The sequence below is a fragment of the Erpetoichthys calabaricus genome, chromosome 15 (genome assembly GCF_900747795.2).
Source record: "Erpetoichthys calabaricus chromosome 15, fErpCal1.3, whole genome shotgun sequence".
In the NCBI taxonomy this organism is placed as follows: Eukaryota; Metazoa; Chordata; class Cladistia; order Polypteriformes; family Polypteridae; genus Erpetoichthys; species Erpetoichthys calabaricus.
The window spans coordinates 38,970,872-38,991,892 of NC_041408.2; the positions used below are offsets into that span (position 1 = coordinate 38,970,872).

The following is a 21,021-nucleotide window of genomic DNA, read 5'->3' on the forward strand; positions in this document are numbered from 1 at the left end:
TGTGCTAGTTCACAGACCTGTTGCCGGTAAGTCCATGGTACTAACAACAACGACCTCATTTGTCCCTCATGCTCTGCCACCCGATATAACAGATCATTATTGAGCACAAAATGAGGACCCTGTGGCATTGGATGTGAGGTGCGTTGGCCATCTATCAGAACGACTGCATTCTTTGCAAATTTAAGGGAGTCATCATTCCATTGCTCCCTTTTAAATGAAGCCGGCGTCTGCCTAAATTGAAACTGCAGACGTGAGAGAGAATCGGATTTGACCTCAAGGGGCAGGTTTTCATCCCGAGTCATCTCAGCACCTGTTAATGACGTTTCGGGTTGCGACATCCCGGGTGTTTCTTTGTCATCACTAGAGGCCGAAGTCCGCTCCTCAGCCGGCTGTATACATGGCATGGAGGAAGTTGAGGGCGCTGAATTCGCATCCGTGACTAGACCTAGTGAACGAGGAGAAGAAGTGCTTTATCACCGCTTTTTATGTTGACCCAATCTCTTCCTAGAATCACGGGGAAGGGAGGATTATTCATCACTGCCACCGTTAACTTCTTAACTACGCCGTCCTGACAGATAAAGCAGTTGGTGGATCGATAATACCGGACATCCCCGTGAATACAGGTAATGCGGGTCTTAATCTTACACCATTGTCGCGGTAATACCAAATGGTCAGCAACAATGGAAATGTTACTGCCGGAATCAAATAAAGCGATAACTTTAATTCCATTGACTAGCACTTTTCCCGTATGTGGACAGGCCAGTGGATTAGCGAGTGTGCACCGTGCCTCCTCCCACATCGCCCCGCAGACCCCTTCGTCGCCTTGCAGGGCCTGCCGGCGCGTCCCAGGGTTTACTCGAACATGCTTTGCATTATAGCCGCGGGACTCAGTATTAGGGATGCAAGCACATTCTGACACTCCCAAGCCAGATTCCACCCTGAGGTGATCTATTATCTCGGCTAGCAAGACAATATCTGTATAATCCCAGGCCGGCTGGGCGATTTTTCCGGGTAGGCCTCTGAGGAATAGGGCGCAAGCCACTTGCTCCACTATTTGGTGGCTGGATTTTTTATGGGGTTGTAACCAACCAACCACCTTAGCCCACAAAGCCATGGCCTGTTTCTTAGTTGCCTTATTGGGGTTATATGTCCAGGCCATTATGTTTCTCACCTACCAGCCTGGGTTTCTCCCACCTTTATTAAAGGGCTTGCCCTTTGTGGGATATGTAGGGGCAGTCCCCACACCCGGGAGGCCATAATAAGCACTCAATGCGCTCCCTGACGCACTTGGCCCTAGCCTGTGGGTCCTGAGGCTATTTTTCCCCGGACCTTTAATAGGATGATGGGGCGAAGCATATTCAAGCTTTCCCCGACACGCCCCGACTGACATCCACTCGGCAACTCGGGAGCGGTACTTACCCATCTGATATTTTGTTGGATTATAAACGTACGTCGAGCCTAGGTTTAGGTTTGCCTTCCAATCTCTCCAGGAGGCCATCATCCTGCCGACTATGCCACTGTAAAAAGGAACAGACTCGACACACGTAAAAAAAGGATTGGGGCAGCCATCCGTATAATGTTCCTAGCTGCAAAGGTTTTCTTTTCATTCAACAGTGTTGTTGATCGTACTGAGTCCAAGACAGAACTGATGAAGGTTGGAAAAGATGGCGGTTTTAAGTGGTCAGACAGGAAGTGATGTAGGGTAACCAGAAGTGGTGTTTTTCTGACATCAGCCTGGGCGCTGGAACTGGAAGTGACGTTCTTCTAGGCGCCGGAACAGGAAGTGACGTTCTTCTAGGCGCCGGAACCGGAAGTGACATTCTTCTAGGTGCCGGAACCAGAAGTGACGTTCTTGATTCAGATAGGTTTTCCCGCGGCTGGTCAGCAGAAACAACAGGAGAAGGTTTAGTGCACCCTGCCCTCCCCTGGCCTGGCGTGGAATTACCTTTACTTGGTCCACACAACGTCCTTCTACTCGCACGTGTGTGACACAGGGATTATTGAAAGCATTGATGCCTCTCCCTGGGTCTCGCCCATTGTGGTGGTCCAAAAGAGGATTGGGGGTATCCGTATGTGTGTTGACTTGCGAGAACCAAATAAAGCTATTATTACAGACAGCTTTCCTCTTCCTCACATTGATGAAATGCTGTCATTGCTGAGAGGAGCAGCAATGACAGCAGTGTTCTCCACTATTGATTTAGAAAGTGCATACTTTCAGCTTTTGCTTCACGAAGAGAGCGTGATCTGACTGCCTTTATTACTCATGAAGGACTGTTCAGGTGAGCTGGCACCCTGCCCGGGGTTTGTTTCCTGCCTTGCGCCCTGTGTTGGCTGGGATTGGCTCCAGCAGACCCACGTGACCCTGTAGTTAGGATATAGCGGGTTGGATAATGGATGGATGGATGGACTGTTCAGGTTCTGCCAGGTCCCATATGGGTTAGCTTCTGCTCCATCTGCTTTTTAAAAGATGCTCGCTACAATCTTGCAGGGGTTACCAAATGTTGCAAACTACTTGGATGATATAATTTTGTGGGGACAAACACAAGCCAACCATGATCGGACACTTCAAGCAGTTCTTAAATGCATAAAGACGCAGGACTGCAGTTAAACAAATCAAAATGTCATTTTAATCAGGCCAGTCTGCGTTTTCTGGGTCATACTGTTATGGCACAAGGGATACAACCTGATCAGGAGCATCTTGCTGCTCTTCTGCATGCTCCAACTCCAACTGATGTTACCAAGTTACGTTCATTCCTTGGATTTGCATCTTGGTATAATAAGTTTATCCCAAATTTTGCCACCATTGTAGAACCCTTACGTGCCTGCCTCTGCCAATATACACAGTTTTCCTGGTGTGAGGAAGCTCAGCATAGGAAATAGTGAAACATTCCTCCAGCTCATATGAGAAGATCCCCTCGTTGGCTTGAGGACTTTGTTACATAAATTTGAATGTTAGATATAATTCAGTAATCATTAGAATGCTATAGTACACTGCAAAAAATGAAATCTTAACAAGCCAGACAATCTTGAAAAGAAATAATAGATCTTGTTTTTTTTATTTTAAGAATAACTGACTTGAGTAGATTTGTATGTGTAAGATATATAATCTCATTTTTAGAAAATTTAACAAGTTAACAAGTTAAACTTTCTCACTATATTGGCAGATAATTTTGCTTGATTCTAATACCTTTTTCTTGTTTTTCTTGTTTTTCTACTTGCACACTGCATGGATATGTATATGTTTACAGTCATACAGTGTTAGTTTTGCAGTGGCTGGGCTCTTTTACCTCTAGATGAGGGGAGGGCAAAGTCAGTCCTGGAGGGCCGCAGTGGCTGCATGTTTTTGATCAAATCCTATTGCTTAATTAGAAAACAATCCTTGCCAATAATTAAATTTCATGGTTTGTTAGTGCTTTAACTCAGCCACGTCATGTCATTCTCATATCCTATATTTTTTTCCTTTCTAAGGATATCATCCAAATGATTTGCAGTCTAAAATGGAGGAGTAATTCTCAGTCCTTCACTTTTTTCTCTTCACTTTTCTTTCAAGTATTTAATTAAACCAAATAGTGCATGATAAATACACACAGGTGTAAATGGTAACAAACTAAATGGGGAACTGCTGCTTTCCTTTGTCATTTGAATCTTACTGCTAATAAGGAGCAACCGAGAATACAGCTGTTTAAGGCTAAAAGAAGCAATATAGGTTCAAAATCTTAACAAGCGAGACAACTAACATGAAACAGAAGTGTTACTTGAGCAATAAGTACTTCTTATTAGGCCACTGGGTTGAAACAAAAACCTGGTCCACACCCAGTAACTTTCAAAGTTACAAATTTGTAGAACAGGATGGCAGCGACTGTTCAGTTTGTTCCAATACACTACACATAAAGTCTCTCCTCTACGTCCTGATTGATAGGTAAAAGCTGATTATCCAAGAGAGCTGAACGTGGTGCTGGCAAATAAGAAACAAGCCCTGTTTGAGCACAACATGCTTCCTGGGGGAAGACAGACATTGGAGACAAGATCAACCAATTATGACAAGGTGTTGAGCCTAGTGGGACATTTTCAGCCGGTGCACAGAAAGAAGCTCCAGAACAGCAAAGACAGTATATTTGTTATTGTTGCTGTTGATGACATTGGCATCACTGTCACCTGACACAGTTTTACTAAAAACCATACAAAAACTAATACCTGTGGCTTTATTTCTATTACTATTGCCTATATAACATTCATCATCATCAATCTGCATGATTGTGCTATTTTGTGAAGTTCATAATTCACTGTTATTATTATTATTATTATTGAATCAGGACTCTGTATTCAAATAAGTGGATATAGTGACTTTAGGGTATGTGGGGGATATTGGGGATGGGGGCGGGGACTTAGTGGAAATGGAAAACATCAATCAGACCTGACTAATGTGCCTGGCTAAAGCGATTGCAGCATCAAGTCAAGTCAAGTCAAGTTGGGGAGCATGCACTGGTACAGTGTGTTGCCGCACCCACCACACAACGAAACAGCTTGGGATCCCGGTTGGCAACCCCCCCTGTGCTAAATCTGGCTTTGTATTAGCTGTGCATGTGAGTAGAAAGAAAAGTAGATTTATAAAATATTTTTACAGAGCACAGTGACATATTAAACATATACACTTACTACAGTCCCCTCAGCTGGTTCACTACTTGTGCAATCTCAGTGAGATTGGGTGGTTCACATCTAATTGGAGGATCAGCCTCAAGAATCGTGGACCCAGAGATATCCAACGTCCTAGCCTGAGGATCAGCTCTGAAAAACTGCTCAAAGTAGCCAGCCCAGCGTGTCACAACTGCAGTGTCATCCGTAAGGACTGTTCCATCAGCCACCCTGACTACGACTCTCTGAGGAGCAGATTCGAATGTGCGTAATTCTTTGATTCCTCTGTAAGCAGGAAATGAGTCTCTAGACCACAGATTACTCTAACAAACGCTTCTTTATCTGCCCTCAGAGCCGTCCTTCTCAGTTCCCGGTACAGACCAGAGTTGCCATTGAGCCATGCACTGCGACTCCTCTCAATGATATCCAGGGTGAATTGTGAGATGAAACATCTCCTTCTGGGAACACCGGTAACACCAACACAACCCTCAGCAACCTTCAGGGTCTTGTCACGGAAGGTCTCCCACATCAGATTAGGATCAGCAGTCACACCCAAATTCACAAGTTCCTCACGCAAACTCATTAGAAACAGCTGGTCTTGGAGTCTGGCCAAGTTCAAGCTCATTTTTTAAGTAGGTGGTAACCTACTGGACCTAAGCTGGATCCTAAGAGTAGCAACAACAAGTCGGTGGTCAGAATTTACAAACTGGGCACTTCTGTAGACCCTGCAGTTTTGCAAGAGCCTCCAGAGTCTGCCCACAAGTATGTGATCAATCTCTTTCACCAATGATGCGGCTCAGGGCACTGGAACCAGGATCCAGCGATTCGCAGCCCCTGACCTTTTGCAGAGTCAATGAACATGGAGCCACTTTCACCACGGTCACCAGACACATGGGGACCGAGACAATCCTCGTAGCCAGCCCTGTCAGTGCCAGTGGCTGCATTGAAGTCACCCATAACCAGAGGAGTGACACCTCGTGGGCACCCATCAACCACAGAGCGAAGTTGCGAATAAAATGTGATATCACTCACCGCAGTTGGAGCATACACTGAGACAACAGACAAGGCACCCAGGGAGTGCCGCAATCTGAGTCTCATAATATGCTCGTTGAAAGAAGTGACATTGGACACCATCGGAAGAAACCAATCCGCTACAGCAACAGCTACTCACTGAGTACGACAGCCATCAGAGCGACCAGACCAATAAAAGATGTATCCACCTACATAGATCTGACCAGTCCCCGGTCTACGCACCTCAGAGAGTGCCGCCACTGAAATGTGGAGTTTATGCAACTCCTCCGACAGCAGAGGGAGATGATCATCTTGCCGGAGAGACAAGATGTTCCATGCGCCTACCCGGATGGGCCGCCTCAAATTGGGACCTGAGTGCTGCCATGCAGCGAGCTACGCATCAGCACCACACCAGTTCTGATCCTCAACAGACCTGACCCTATTGGCTCTTTCAATGGTTTCAACTCTTCTGAGGATAGGGCTCCTGTGGGCTTTCCTCCATCCTCCTCCTGGTGCAAGCTGCCTTCCTATGGGCAGCTGCAGCAGAGTAATTCCTGCGGAGAGCAAAAAGGAGTCCTTTCTGTCATCTCGGAGCTGTGTGAAGTTTTTTTTACGCTGGCTGGAGTGCCTATCCTGACACCAACTCCCATGATTTTGCTGCAAGTTGTAGGACCGCTTGCAGAGCCAGATGCAGTTTAACATCATACCCAGGACATCTTACAGCACTCAGTATTCCCAGGCGGTCTTCCATCCAAGTACTAACCAAGCCCGACCTTGCTTAGCTTCCAAGATCGGATGGGATTGGGCATATTCAGGATGGTATGGCCGTAAATACGTGTGCATATCTATACTTTGCAAGGCAAGATTCTCTCATTTACACACATGACAAGGCTCAGTATTTTAGAAAACATGTAGCAACTGGGTTAAGGCACAACATTTCAGAAAACATGTAGAAACTTTTCCATATTTCTGTAAAATAAGGTAACAATATTTTGATTTTGAAAAAAGAGGACAGCTGAGGCAGCAGGTGGAATGAGGCAGGTGATTGCCCATAGTAGGTGGAAAGCTAGGAATGGGCTAGGGTGTTTGAGTAAGTGGACACTGTGACAATATGTATTTATGTGAGTGGGTGTGTGATAGATAGTTAGCAAATGTCTCAAATGCCATGCAACTACATAAGTCTTTAACAAGCACCGCTGTCTTGCAACAGGAAGACCAGGTTTTATGACCTGGGCAGTCCCTGCATAAAGTTTCAAGTGTATGTGGGTTTCCTCCCACAGGTTAGGTGAATTGGCCTCCTGATGTGTGTTCACCTCATGATGGACTGGTGCCCCGAACAGAGATTGTTCATGCTTTGAACCCATTGCTTGATTCCATAGATTCCAGCTGCCTTGTGACCCTGCTGTGGATAAACTAATTTAGAAAATGTAACAGTTAAATTAGAACCCATGGCCCCAAGTCTGACAGATTTTGGGGACCCTAACTATATCCAGTAGGGACTGTCTTTGAGGACCTATTGGCCATGGAATCAGTCAGTATTTGGACTTTTTGTGTTGAGTAAACCTAAATAATTTAAAGTAATTGGAAAAAAGTCATCGTACATCCTGAACAAACAGGACTGTCAAGCAAATTGTGGTCATCTAAGGTATCAAAATCTGCCATGTCCTTTTAGCAACTAGGTGTAACCAATCATGTTAAAAGTTTTCTGAATTTGTAATGAATTCCTTTTAAAGAATAGTGACCTAATCAATGAATTGTATAAATATAGCACTGAGGACATTTTTTCCCTTGTAGCAATGTGACTAACATGTGACTAACATGTAATGCACTTGTCACCTCTTCAAAGATTTAGATAAAGAATAACGATTGATGCTTTCTCCTGCCTGTGTTTTATTGCTTAAATCAGGGCATTATAGTGGGGTGCCTGTATGTATTAAATTTTCTTCCACAGTTTTTGGCACCTTAACGTGGGGCTCCGAGGTTCACCTGGTGAGGGGCCCACTCGGACCTGGAACCTCAAGAAGAAGAGGCCAGAAAATAGTTACCGTCTGGTGAGACCAGATCCGGCAAACTTTAGGACTGGCCTGTTCCTGGTCCACTGCTGGGACCAAAGATACAGGGACTCCGGAGTCCGTGTTGAGGAGATTCGAACCCACGGTCAGGTAGGAGAAAGTTCAATCTATATCTATATATATAATTCACTAAGCCGCCAGCGAGCAAGACACCCATGGAGCACGCAGGACGGAGCCACGCCCACCAACTCTAAGACCATTGAATACAACGACTACTCGTAGAGCCACGCCCACCAACTCGGACGCAGCAACTCACAAAACATGGCGTCATTGGATACGACAACAACTCGCAGATCCACGCCCACCAACTCGGATGCAGCAACTCACAAAACAGGGCGTCATTCGCGTTTTCTCTGCTACACTCCACATGCACCTCTGAGCCACATTGACTTTTCATTATTCTTTTTGATTACGACGCACAACCACGTCCACCATCGCAAACTGTTTTACACGCCATGGTCTTAGAGTTGGTGCGCAAGTCTCCGTGAGTTGCACTTGCGAGCAGGCACATGACCAGGCAGTGTGTATGCTTCGAGAACGAGGGTGGATGTGGCAGGACCATCTAAGAAGAGGCATGTTTGTCGCGGATGTGAATCGCTGTATGCAGTGTGTAAAACAGTTTACGAGAGGTATCCCATGGTCTTACAGTTGGTGGGCAAGTCTCCGTGAGTTGCTCTTGCGACCGGGCACATGACCAGGCAGTGTGTATGCTTCGATGTGAATCACTGTATGCAGCGTGTAAAACAGTTTGCGAGGGGTATCCCATGGTCTTACAGTTGGTGGGCAGGTCTCTGTGAGTTGCTCTTGCGAGCGGGCACATGACCAGGCAGTGTGTATGCTTCGAGTGCGAGGGTGGACACGACAGGACCATCTAAGAAAAATCATGTTTGTCGCGGATGTGAGTCACTGTGTGCAGCGTGTAAAACAGTTTGTTTGTTGCGGATGTGAATCGCTGAATGAGCGTGTGACGGCGGTCCTCCAATTGTCAGTCACGGACAATTGTATGTTGCCCTCTCCAGAGTTCCATCTTTTCATTCACCTACAGTCGTATCCTCAAACCCACCCCATTTGGACAACTGTGTCTTTCAGGAAGTGTTCACCCATCAAAACATAATTATGCAGCGTATGCTACGCCGCGGGTTGGCTAGTATTATATAAAGTTTATGATAGGGTTTTTTTTTTTTTCTTTATCGGTCGTGCACAAGGGGGAATACAATAAAAAAAAAAAAAACTCAGCTGAGTAAAAGAATCCAGGCTCCTATCGGTGGCCAGACAGGACCAGTATCGGATTCAATCCCCTGTCGGTGGCTAGACAGAGGTAAAGATCGTAGCTCAAGGGATATATATCTATATAAAAAAAATGTATATGTGTATAGAAATGAGGTTATGCTAAGCCGGCATTGTGTGAAATAAATAGGTAAATAAAATATACACACACACACATATATATATATATATATATATATATATATATATATATATATATATATATATATATATATATATATATATATTTGTGTATTTTTATGCATATATATAGAGAGAGATAGATATACTGTAAATAAGACAAGATAAATAAATATATGTGTGTTGTGATTTAAGGGTGATATTCAAAGTTTGATGTGAAAGGAACGGTGTGTGACTTTGAAAAATGCCTTCCGGAATTAATATAGGTACCTAGGAATAACAACATTGAGCTAAATTTGATATTTGGATGTATTTAAAATAGGTGTGGGTTCCAATTAGACGTGATCGGGATAATATGAACGGTAGGAAAAGGCCGGGATAACAGTTTAAAATAAACCTGGGTGGTGTGAAAGGGCGAGTGTATGCATTGCGGTTGGCCAACGCGTATGTTTCAATAAAGAAAGTTTACTGAGGATGGAATAGGTAGCTGGAGTCTGAGAAGCGAGAATAAACTTACATTTTAACCTGCTGAAGTTTGTTCCATTAGTGATAATAATGGAATATATTATTGCGGTTCAAGTATTGGACCGGACAGAAAGTGAAGGACTGTTGGTCATCAGTATAATAAAGGAAAGATAGAAGTTTACAGAATAATGTGAAAGAGTGTAAACCAAAACAATGGCGAGTGTCTGACAGTTAGTAGAAGTGTGTGGTGTGCATGAAACATAACATAGGAGAAGGACTAGAGTCCTCCAAAGAACACTGAAAGGTGTGTACTCCCAACTAAAAGAGTCCTGGGGAGTGGCCCCCACCATCAGGGCTACAGATGAGAGAATCCACCTTGGCGATTGGGTTCTGATCTGAGATATTTGGCGAAAGCACAGGCACCAACCCTGCTGGTGAGGTCCGCACCAAGTCCTTCTGGTTACCCCTCATGTTGTAAAGGTTAAAGACACCAATTCTTGCATTCACCTGTCCCACTCTAAGAAGATCTGTTTAGGAAGGTAAACATGAAGATAAAGGCAGTAATCATTGTGTGCATGATATGCACCATCCTATGGACTTGTATGCTGTGACCGTGGTCTGAATTCGACCTGGTGCATGGTGCGAAGGGAGAACTGGCTATGGCGATTAAACATCCCACCTGGACTGACAGTACTTGGTGATGAATAGAACTGTACTGCTTTTAAGAACAAATTGCTGTCTCCCTATCCTTAGTAATGTGTTGTCCATAATGATGTCCAACATTATGATAAATAATATGGTCCTTGGAGTTTCCCCTACAAATCCAACTGCCCCTTCTCTGAATGATCGTAATGATTCTGAAGCTTTTCTTTCTCATATTACTAATATCGATTATATGTAAGAAAAGTGAACCGTTTCGGGTCAAAGGGAGGAGTGTAAGAGTTAAATAGAACCCATAATCAAATTGTGGTCATAAGGTATCAAAAACTGCCATGTCCTGTTAGCAACTAGGTGTGACCATCATTTAAAAAATAGTGACCTTATCAATGAATTGTATACATATAGCGCTGAGGACATTTTTTCCCTTGTAGCAATGTGACTAACATGTGACTAACATGCAATATACTTGTTACCTCTTCGAAGACATAGATAAAGAATAACGATTGACGCTTTCTCCTGCCTGTGTTTTATTGCTTAAATCGGGGCATTATAGTGGGAGGGGTGCCTGTATGTCTTAAATTTTCTTCCACAAAAATTTAATCCAGTATGGAGAAAAAGATAAAACATTAGAAAGTAACATTTAGATGCATGATACATTTCCAAAAGGATAGAATTCAGTTGTTTATATTTTCATGGAATGTTTATCTAAAGCGCTTGTACTATTTTTTTTTTAATATTTTGATTTTGATATACTTTGTTAATCCAATTTTATGGCTTCATCTTTTAATGTAACCATGAATGGTTTGAATGGCACAATTAAAAATAGGTATTATTATTATTTTCTACCAAAGGAATTTACTTAAAATTTTCTCTGAGGGTATAAGCCTGAAAAGCACAAATCACGTTTACATTTACATTTACATTTACATTTACATCATTTAGCAGACGCTCTTATCCAGAGCGACTTACAACAGTGCTTAGTAGTCTACGACTGTTCTTCAGTCTTTAAGGCTAGGATTAAATCTACTGTCATTAAACAAGTTACCGCTGACCAAGTTGTATACAAAATCCTGCTAGAAGAAAATAGTAAGTTAGTACAAAATTTTTTTTTTTTTTTTTTTTACATGCACGTTTACATGCATGTCAAACCTAAATTCCATAATTTAAGAAAAGACTTGTCACTGAGTCCAGACCTGGTTTATTGTCATTAGATGCAATTTCAACCTTTCACTGTTCCACCTGCTGGATTTTTACTGGTAGTGTGCAATGTGTGCCATTTAAAATATATCTACCTCTGCCTGGTGGATTTTCAAGGTAATGCAGTTATGCTACTTAAACTTTCTGAAATCATACAAGTAACCCTGATGCAGTACAGACATCATAAGGCAAGGAAACAGAGTATTCCTCACTCAATCTGTGTGGCTACAGTTGTATATCTAACAATAACCAATACTAATAATATAAAAATGAAACAATAATGCTTGTTGATGATTGTGCTTAGGGTGGACCATTTTAAGTGAAACAGTCAGGGCACAAGGCTACGTCTAAAAATGGCAAAGAACTGAAACTCCAAAAGGCTGCCTGCTGATAGAGCTATATATTTATCCATCCATCCATCCATTATGCAACCCTTTATATCCAAACTACAGGGTCACGGGGGTCTGCTGGAGCAAATCCCAGCCAACACAGGGCGCAAGGCAGGAAACAAACCCCGGGCAGGGCGCCAGCCCACCGCAGGCTATATGTTTATTTTTTCTTTATTCACTTTAAATGTAATTACAGTGATCCCTCGCTATATCGCGCTTCACCTTTCGCGGCTTCACTCTATCGCGGATTTTATATGTAAGCATATTTAAATATATATCGCAGATTTTTTGCTGGTTCGCGGATTTCTGCGGACAATGGGTCTTTTAATTTCTGGTACATGCTTCCTCAGTTGGTTTGCCCAGTTGATTTCATACAAGGGACGTTATTGGCAGATGGCTGAGAAGCTACCCAACTTACTTTTCTCTCTCTCTCTCTCTTGCGCTGACTTTCTCGGATCCTGACGTAGGGGGTGTGAGCAGGGGGGCTGTTCGCACACCTCGATACGGACGCTCGTCTAAAAATGCTGAAAGATTATCTTCACATTGCTATCTTCTGTGCAGCTGCTTCCTGAAGCGACATGCTGCACTGTGCTTCGCATACTTAAAAGCTCAAAGGGCACGTATTGATTTTTGACTGTTTGTTTTTCTCTGTCTCTCTCTCTCTCTCTCTCCCTGCTCCTGACGGAGGGGGTGTGAGCTGCCGCCTTCAACAGCTTTGTACCGGCAGTGCTTCGCATACTTAAAAGCCAAACAGCCCTATTGATTTGTTTGCTTTCCTCTGTCTTTCTGACAGTCTGTGCTCCTGACGCGCACTCCTTTGAAGAGGAAGATATGTTTGCATTCTTTTAATTGTGAGACAGAACTGTCATCTCTGTCTTGTCATGGAGCACAGTTTAAACTTTTGAAAAAGAGACAAATGTTTGTTTGCAGTGTTTGAATAACGTTCCTGTCTCTCTACAACCTCCTGTGTTTCTGCGCAAATCTGTGACCCAAGCATGACAATATAAAAATAACCATATAAACATATGGTTTCTACTTCGCGGATTTTCTTATTTCGCGGGTGGCTCTGGAACGCAACCCCCGCGATGGAGGAGGGATTACTGTACTGTGTTTTGACAATATTTAGGGCATTCTCTATGCTTAGTGCTAGAGCACACAACACTAAGTACTTTCCCCATCTTCTGCTACTAAAACCATACACATGACCTACTGAAATTGAGGTGCGGTGAGACTACCATCATCGCAGTCTTAACTAATATTTTGTTTTTAACATTTTTCACATGAGCATCCATTCTGAAAAAATTTGCAAACTGTTCAGCACATGCTGATTTTCATTTAACAATTTGATTAAGAGTACAAAATGCTGAGTTATGTAACTAAATTATTCCTAAAATTTTATGCACTGTTTCTATTTTATATGGGTGATAAATGATAAATCTTGATGCGGAATTTGGTGAGCAATCCTGTCTGAAGTTTTTAATACTACCAATTGATGCCACGCTGAATGTCAAAGTCCATTTTACAGCATGTCTCACCCGTTTCATATTTCTTCACACTATCATTAGACTGAAATATATCAAACCATTTAACACTAGAATCCCTGAAGCCTAAGAAAAAACTTAAGGGTCCACCTTAAATTCCTTCACACCTCTCCATCAGCGTCTTTTGTTTCGCAAATGTGTTAATCAGTGCAAGCAGCATGCTATCCCATGCCCCCTACCAAGCTCAGGTCTCTTTATCTGGAAGTGAGGTGACTGGAGTTGTATGGTGTAAATAATATATCGTGTGGATGCTAGTGGTCGCTGTTGCCCCTTTAATACTAGAATTACCAAAGCCTACGAAAAAACTTGTAAATCCGTCCCACCTTAAATCCCTTGACACCTCTCCGTTTGCGTCTTTTGTCTTTTAAATGTGGCGATAAGGAACAAGTAGCTTGCTATCACATCCCCCCACCGCCGTACAAAGTTGTCAGCTCATGTCTGTTTACCTGCGTGTCAGTTGCTTAGAGTTTCATAGAGTAAATTCTATATCGTTATTTGGAACCCATGCATTTCATGTGTGCTCCGTGTCTACAACACTTTATGTAAACACATCGTTAAAACAGAAACATTTTTCATGTTTTAGTAATAATTGACAAAATGTGGAGATGAAGTGTATAATGTGTGAAGCCTGAAATCCAAATATCAAATAAACCCTTTCACAAAAGGTACAAGTATAACAAAACAAGTACGCTTTTATTCAAGAATTTAACTGCAGATTATACATTCAGCAGTTCTTACCGTTATGCCACCATAGCAATTATATTAAAGACTAGCAAAATACCCGCGCTTCGCAGCGGAGAAGTAGTGTGTTAAAGAGGTTATGTAAACATATATATACATATACATATATACATATATATACTTATCTACATATACACATATCTACATATACATATATATACATACATATACACATCCACATATACATATATATATACATATGTACATATATATACACATAAATATATACATATCTACATATATATACACATATATATACATATGCACATATATATATAAATATAGACATACATAAATCCATACAAACATACATTCACATATATATATATATATACATATCTACATATACATATATATATATATATATTGTGACAGACGACCGGCTATGGACTCCGGTCGTCACCCCCAGGCCGCTAGGAGGAGCCCTCCGGACAGCATATTTGCGCCCCGAGTTCCAGCAGGGCCTCATGGACTGTGCAGTGTTTTGACACAGCCCTGCTGGATATCTTGGGGGCCGCCAGGAGTCGCTGTAGGGGGGCTAGTGGGCTCTGGCATGCCCTTTAACCCGGGAGTGCATCCCAGTCACGTGACGGGAAGAAGCGATGTGCTCCCGGGATGAAGAAAAGGACTTTGCCCTGACCCGGAAGGAAAACTGACTTGTGGGTTTGGCTTGGAGCCACTTCCGGGTCAGGGTCTATAAAAGGACTCTAGGAAGCCCAGAAGATTGAACTGAGCTGGGAGGTAGGGTGGCGACGTGTCTGGGAGAGGAGGAGTATTATAGAGAGAGTATTGTGTTAGTGAGTGTGGTGTGGAGAGTGCTTTGTGCACCGTATAGTAATAAAAAGAATTATTATTATACTTTCACCTGGTCTCAAGAGTGGTACCTGAGGGTTCGAGAGGTGGACAACACGCTTATCTGCTACAATATATATATATATATATATATATATATATATATATATATATATATATATATATATATATATATATATATATATATATATTTTCACAGCATTTGTAGTCTGAATCACAATCTGATTGTATGGGTGGTTACCTACCAGGTAACGCTTATGGTTGGCCAGCAAGTCAGCTAACATCCGCCACTGTGCTTTCAGTTGTGAGAAGCAGATCATAGAATGGTTGAAAATAGTTTACTGTCAAATAATGCAAAGAGTACACGACTCACGTTTCGCCCTAATTCTGGGCTCATCAGGCGTACACACTCACTGCACTCCCTTACGGGAATCGAACCTCGGACGTCAGCGCTAGAGGCAAAGCCCCTAACATTGCGCCACGGCGTGTGGTTCGTTTATTTGACAGCATGTAGATCGGGGTAATTACATTCACGGCATTCGTAGTCTGCATCACAATGTGATTGTATGGGTGGTTATCTACCAGGTAATGCTTGTGGTTGGCCAGCAAGTCAGCTAACATCTGCCACGGTGCCCTCAGTTGTGAGAAGCAGATCATAGAATGGTTGAAAATAGTTTACTGTCAAATAATGCAAAGAGTACGCGACACGTGTTTCGCCCTAATTCTGGGCTCATCAGGCGTGCACACTCACTGCACTCCCTTACGGGAATCGAACCTCGGACGTCAGCGCTAGAGGCGAAGCCCCTAACATTGCGCCACGGCGTGTGGTTCATTTATTTGACAGCATGTAGATCGGGGTAATTACATTCACGGCATTCATAGTCTGAATCACAATCTGATTGTATGTGTGGTTACCTACCAGGTAACGCTTGTGGTTGGCCAGCAAGTCAGCTAACATCTGCCACGGTGCCCTCAGAAGCAGATCACAGAATGGTTGAAAATAGTTTACTGTCAAATAATGCAAAGAGTACATGACACGTGTTTCGCCCTAATTCTGGGCTCATCAGGCGTACACACTCACTGCATATAGCCAAATTCCCGCGCTTCGCAGCGGTGAAGTATTGCTTTTAAATTTTAATTAAGAAGAAAAGAAAACCTTTTTAAATTGAGGGAAAATATACCAATAACAATTTATTAAGGATCTATTTTTTTGTGACGCTGCCTTTACACAGCCTGTCCGCTGTTTTATAAACGAACGCCATGTAAGGCCGTCCTTTCTCCTTGCTTAGCGGTTCTGTATTGTTTTATTGTTCATTTATTACGATTGTTATAGTTATTGTGTAGGTATTTGAGACTCACTGTTCTGTTCAGGTACCCATTTCCTTTATGTAATCCGCGGATTCTCCGCTATTTTTTGTTCGTTTATTACGATTATAGTTATTTATTGATTCCCTTCTTTAGCTGACTGCCTGCTCATATAAGGCGCTCTGCTGTTTTTTTTGTGAAGCAGTCTTTACACAGCTTCTCCGCTGTTTTATAAACGAATGCCATATAAGGCCATCCTTTTTCCTTGCTTCGCCAAGGAAGCAGCCTTTTTATTTAATCCACGGGTTCTCCACTGTTTTATTGTTCGTTTATTACGATTGTTATAGTTCTCTTTGTCAGTTCAGCACTCCGGTTGTAATATGACCAAGTTGTGCAAGCTTGTTTCCGCAGTAGCTGCACTTATGAATATGCTTGTATGCGTCACTCGCTCACTTCTTATTGTTTTGCTGCCTTCTCAATTGTGTAATGAATGTTTTCTTCAGCGCTCTTTGGGGCTCTTCCTTGTTTTCTACGTACTGCGTTCACAGTCAGTTCACGTGATTACGTGGGAGGCGTAATGACACGATACGCAACTCCGCTTCCCACGGCCAGCGAGCTGCAGTCCATTACAGTATATGGACAAAAAAGAGGTTCCAGTTGTGACCGTTACACTTTGAATTTCGAAATGAAACCTGCCTAACTTTTGTAAGTAAGCTGTAAGGAATGAGCCTGCCAAATTTCAGCCTTCCACCTACACGGGAAGTTGGAGAATTAGTGATGAGTCAGTCAGTCAGTCAGTCAGTGAGGGCTTTGCCTTTTATTAGTATAGATGTGTCAATGTCGCACCCTAACGTGGGTTCTTTTTCTGCAGTTATATTCTTGAAAAACAGCGTATTTGTTTTGTTATACTTGTATACTTTTGTGAAAGTTTTTATTTGATATTTGGACTTCAGGTTTCACACATTATACGCTTCATGTCAAAATTTTGACAATTATTACTAAAATGTGAAAAACGTTTCTGTTTTAACAATGTGTTTACATAGATTTTTGTAAACACAGAACACACATGAAATGCATGTGTTCCAAATAATGATATAGTATTTACTCTGACATGCAGGTAAACAGACTTGAGTTGACAACTTTGTACGGCGGTGGGGGGATGTGATAGTAGGCTGCTTGCTGTTTGTGTTGATTGACACATTTACAAGACAAAAGACTCTAAAGGAGAGGTACGAAGGGATTTAAGGTGGGACAGATTTACAAGTTTTTTCATAGGCTTTGGTAATTCTAGTGTTAAAACCAACAGAGAGACACTCGGAACACAGAGTAAAAGCACAAAGAAGTATTTTTAATTTCTTTCTTTTGAAACAGTTCTCCCCATGCACCACAGCCACATTAAACAGGCGAGCAGTTACAATAATCTAAAATATCTTCCTCCTCCACACCTCCCAGCAAGCTTTGTCCACCTCCACCCGTCTGGCTCGTTTGCTGGGTTCCCAAGTCCTTTAAATAGTGCCCGACCTGGAAGTGCTTCTATCCTTCCACCCACGTGACTTGCCAGCACTTTCCAGTCAGATAGAGAAGTTTTCTTCAGCCCGAAAGTACTTCTGGATTTCCATCCCCATAACTCATTAGTACTTTTGTGCTATGGGGGAAGCATGATTCCACAGGTCCCCCTGTAGCATTTCCTGGCAGCATCCACAGTACCCAGCAGGGCTGAGAAACTGAACTTCAAGTCCCAGAATGCCCTGCCGGAATCCGGGGCACTGCTACACTCCAGGGAAGCTGCCATCTAGTGTTTTGGGGGAGGCAGTGTCCACAAGTAGCTGCCTTACCCCATCCTTCCATCTCAGGGGCGTCCTGGCCGGGTTGAGCACCTGGCTCTCTCTTACAATCGTTATTTGGAATACATACATTTCATGTGTGTTCCATATCTACAACGATTTGTGTAAGCATAGGATGAAAGGAAATGTGTGGCAAGAAATGCTGAACACATACCTTAAGCAGAAACTTTTTCCATGTTATACTAATAATGATGTGAATTGTATAATGTGTGAAGACTTTAGTCCAAATATTAAACAAACTTGTGCACTTTTATTCAAGAATATCCATCCATCCATTATCCAGTCCGCTATATCCTAATTACAGGGTCATGGGGGTCTGCTGGAGCCAATGGGTCGTCTGGTCAGAATTTCAAACGGCGACAGTCCTAATTGCCGGTGTGTTCTTCCCCTTAATCCCATTAGGGCCAGAGGCAAAACGTCCGGCCAGGGCAAATTTGTCTGTTCACAGATTTTTTGCTAATTTAGATTTTAGGGTGCCATTGCACCGTTCCACAATACCTCCACTCTGAGGGTGGTATTTGCAATAATGATGTACATTTATCTGGAGCCAAGTAGTCAATTCATTTATAACGGAGTTCACAAAATGAGTGCCATTATCAGTTTGCAATTTCTGGGGTATGCCCCACCTAGGAATGATTTCTTTGATTAAAGCTTTGGCTACAGTTTTAGTGTCATTGTGTTTGGAAGGGAAAGCTTCTACCCATTGGGAGAACACATCAACAATTACTAGACAATAACGGTAACCTTTAGACGGTGTTAGTTCAATGAAATCCATTTGGAGATGTTCAGACGGACCCATTGGGTTAGGTGTAACGGCGGGACTTACCTGGGTGCCCTTTCCTACATTAAACTTCTGACATAATGCACAGCGCCTGCAGAACTGCTCTGCATATGTAGAGAAACCTACAGCTTCCCAATGTTTTTCAACATCTTGAACTATGGTGTCTTTTCCAGCATGATCTAGGCCATGGGCGATTTTTGCCATACCTGGGAAGGAAGCTTTTGGGAGGAAAGGTGTGTTAGTTTGCCTATGGGTCCAGACTCCATCCGATAGGGACCCTTCTTTGGACCATTTTCTCTTTTCTCTGTCCGTGGCTGCACTCTGCAAAGAAATAATCTGATTATCAGGGTCCTGGGGCCTCATGTATAAATGGTGCGTACGCACAGAAATGTTGCGTACGAACCTTTCCACGCTCAAATCGCGTTGTATAAAACCTAAACTTGGCGTAAAGCCACGCACATTTCCACGGTAACTCATACCTTGGCGTACGCAATTTCTCCACTTGGTTTTGCAGACTGGCGGCACCCAGCGTCAAAGCAGTGCTACTGTTCCTGTGTGGTCACCCTTTCTTAGATCCACATCCACGGCGGCGGCTTTATCAAATACACTGAAATTAACCGCATATCGTTCATAAATTTAATGCATCTGATTGTAATTAACCTGTAACAATATAATGGTCCACAGAATGGTGAAACTACTGTTCCTGTGTGCTCATCCTTTCTTTCTTAGCTCCACATTCCTGACGCGGCTTTATAAATACACTGAAATTAACTGCATATTGTTTATTAGTGTAATGCATCTGATTGTAATTAACCTGTAGCAATATAATGGTCCAGGGAATAGCCATAGTATTCCAAATACCATAACTGCTTTAGCGTTGTTACGCTCACTGCATCTTGTTCTTCTTTTTGCTGCTCCCGTTAAGGGTTGCCACTGCGGATCATCTTTTTCCATATTACTCTCACTGCACCACTCGGAGTATTTATATCACTGTATCTGAGTGTGAATCACAGCAGCAGATGATCGGAGAGAGAATTATCGGTATGCAGTTTCAAGTACACACTACCTCAACCACGGCAAAAAGCGTCAAAGCCTTTCCTGTACGGACCTCGCGTTTCAGAAACAGTTTCATCCCAAGAACTATAAACGCACTCAATCAGTCCATCAAGTGCTCCTTGTAGAACTGTTTGTACTTATAAGTACAATCACCTCACTGTAAACTTACGATACAGTTATAATATTGCACAACCTGCGCTACTTTATAAAGCGCGTATGATGACAATATCATATTTAAGATGAAATGCAGCAAAATATGTTGCTTATAGTATACAGATAAAACTTTAACTTCATTTAAATAATCTGTATTGTTAATAATTAAACATGTGAGGACACGGTGCCGCAACGTATAGCTAGTTCAAGGATAGCTCCTGCCTTGCGCTGTATTCTTGCTGGTGCTGACGCGACACTGGAAGGATAGACGAATAGAATAATTAAACATGTACTACGAAGATATTTCAATGTTCCTTAAAAGTTTTGAAGAATCGGCGTTCTAAGCTTACAAATGGCTTAACGTCTGTTACAGAGCTGATTGTGTGGCGATTGGAGAAAGAAAAGTATGGACAGGAATTGGAGGTTAGTAAGTTTGAAAGAGACAGTACTTCTGTAATAAATTATTTCATCGAAGGTCTCACATGGTGCAGCAAGCCTCTTGTGTGAGATATGAACAATCACTGCGCCACCGTGTTCCCATGTTTAATAACATGCTTTCATTCCTATCATCATGGAAATGATATCACGTATACATCTCAGTATTTTAATTATTCAGAGAGCTGTAATATCTCGAATGTAATGCATTCTGTGTCCTGTCGGAGAAAGAGAAAGAACGGAAGCACGTAGTGATTCACACACATAGAGCACATAGAAGATCAAACACAGAACAAAGCATTTAACATGTTACTTGAGAAACTAGTAAAATAAACGATTTTAAGATGAAGTTTATGATGTTCTACTTTAATGGCAAAATAAACTACGTGATTAAAGTGGAAATTTCGAGATCAAAGTTGACATTTCGTGCTTTTTTCCCACTGTGTGCCTATGTTTTTTGTTTGTACCCTAATACGCTTTCATATGACACTCAGACGGTGGGCTACGACTCGCCTTTTC

General features: G+C 42.5%; 1 protein-coding gene and 1 non-coding gene across 2 annotated transcripts in view; one reads left to right on the top strand and one right to left on the bottom strand.

The window, feature by feature from the left end:
* The window catches only part of LOC127525947 (uncharacterized), a 244,709-nt gene that overhangs the window by 81,742 nt on the left and 141,946 nt on the right, over positions 1-21,021 (top strand). The gene's annotated exons all lie outside the window — the stretch shown is intronic.
* LOC114666299 (5S ribosomal RNA) lies at positions 6,358-6,476 on the bottom strand. Its single transcript, XR_003718557.1, has one exon. It is a non-coding gene; the product is annotated as a 5S ribosomal RNA (ribosomal RNA).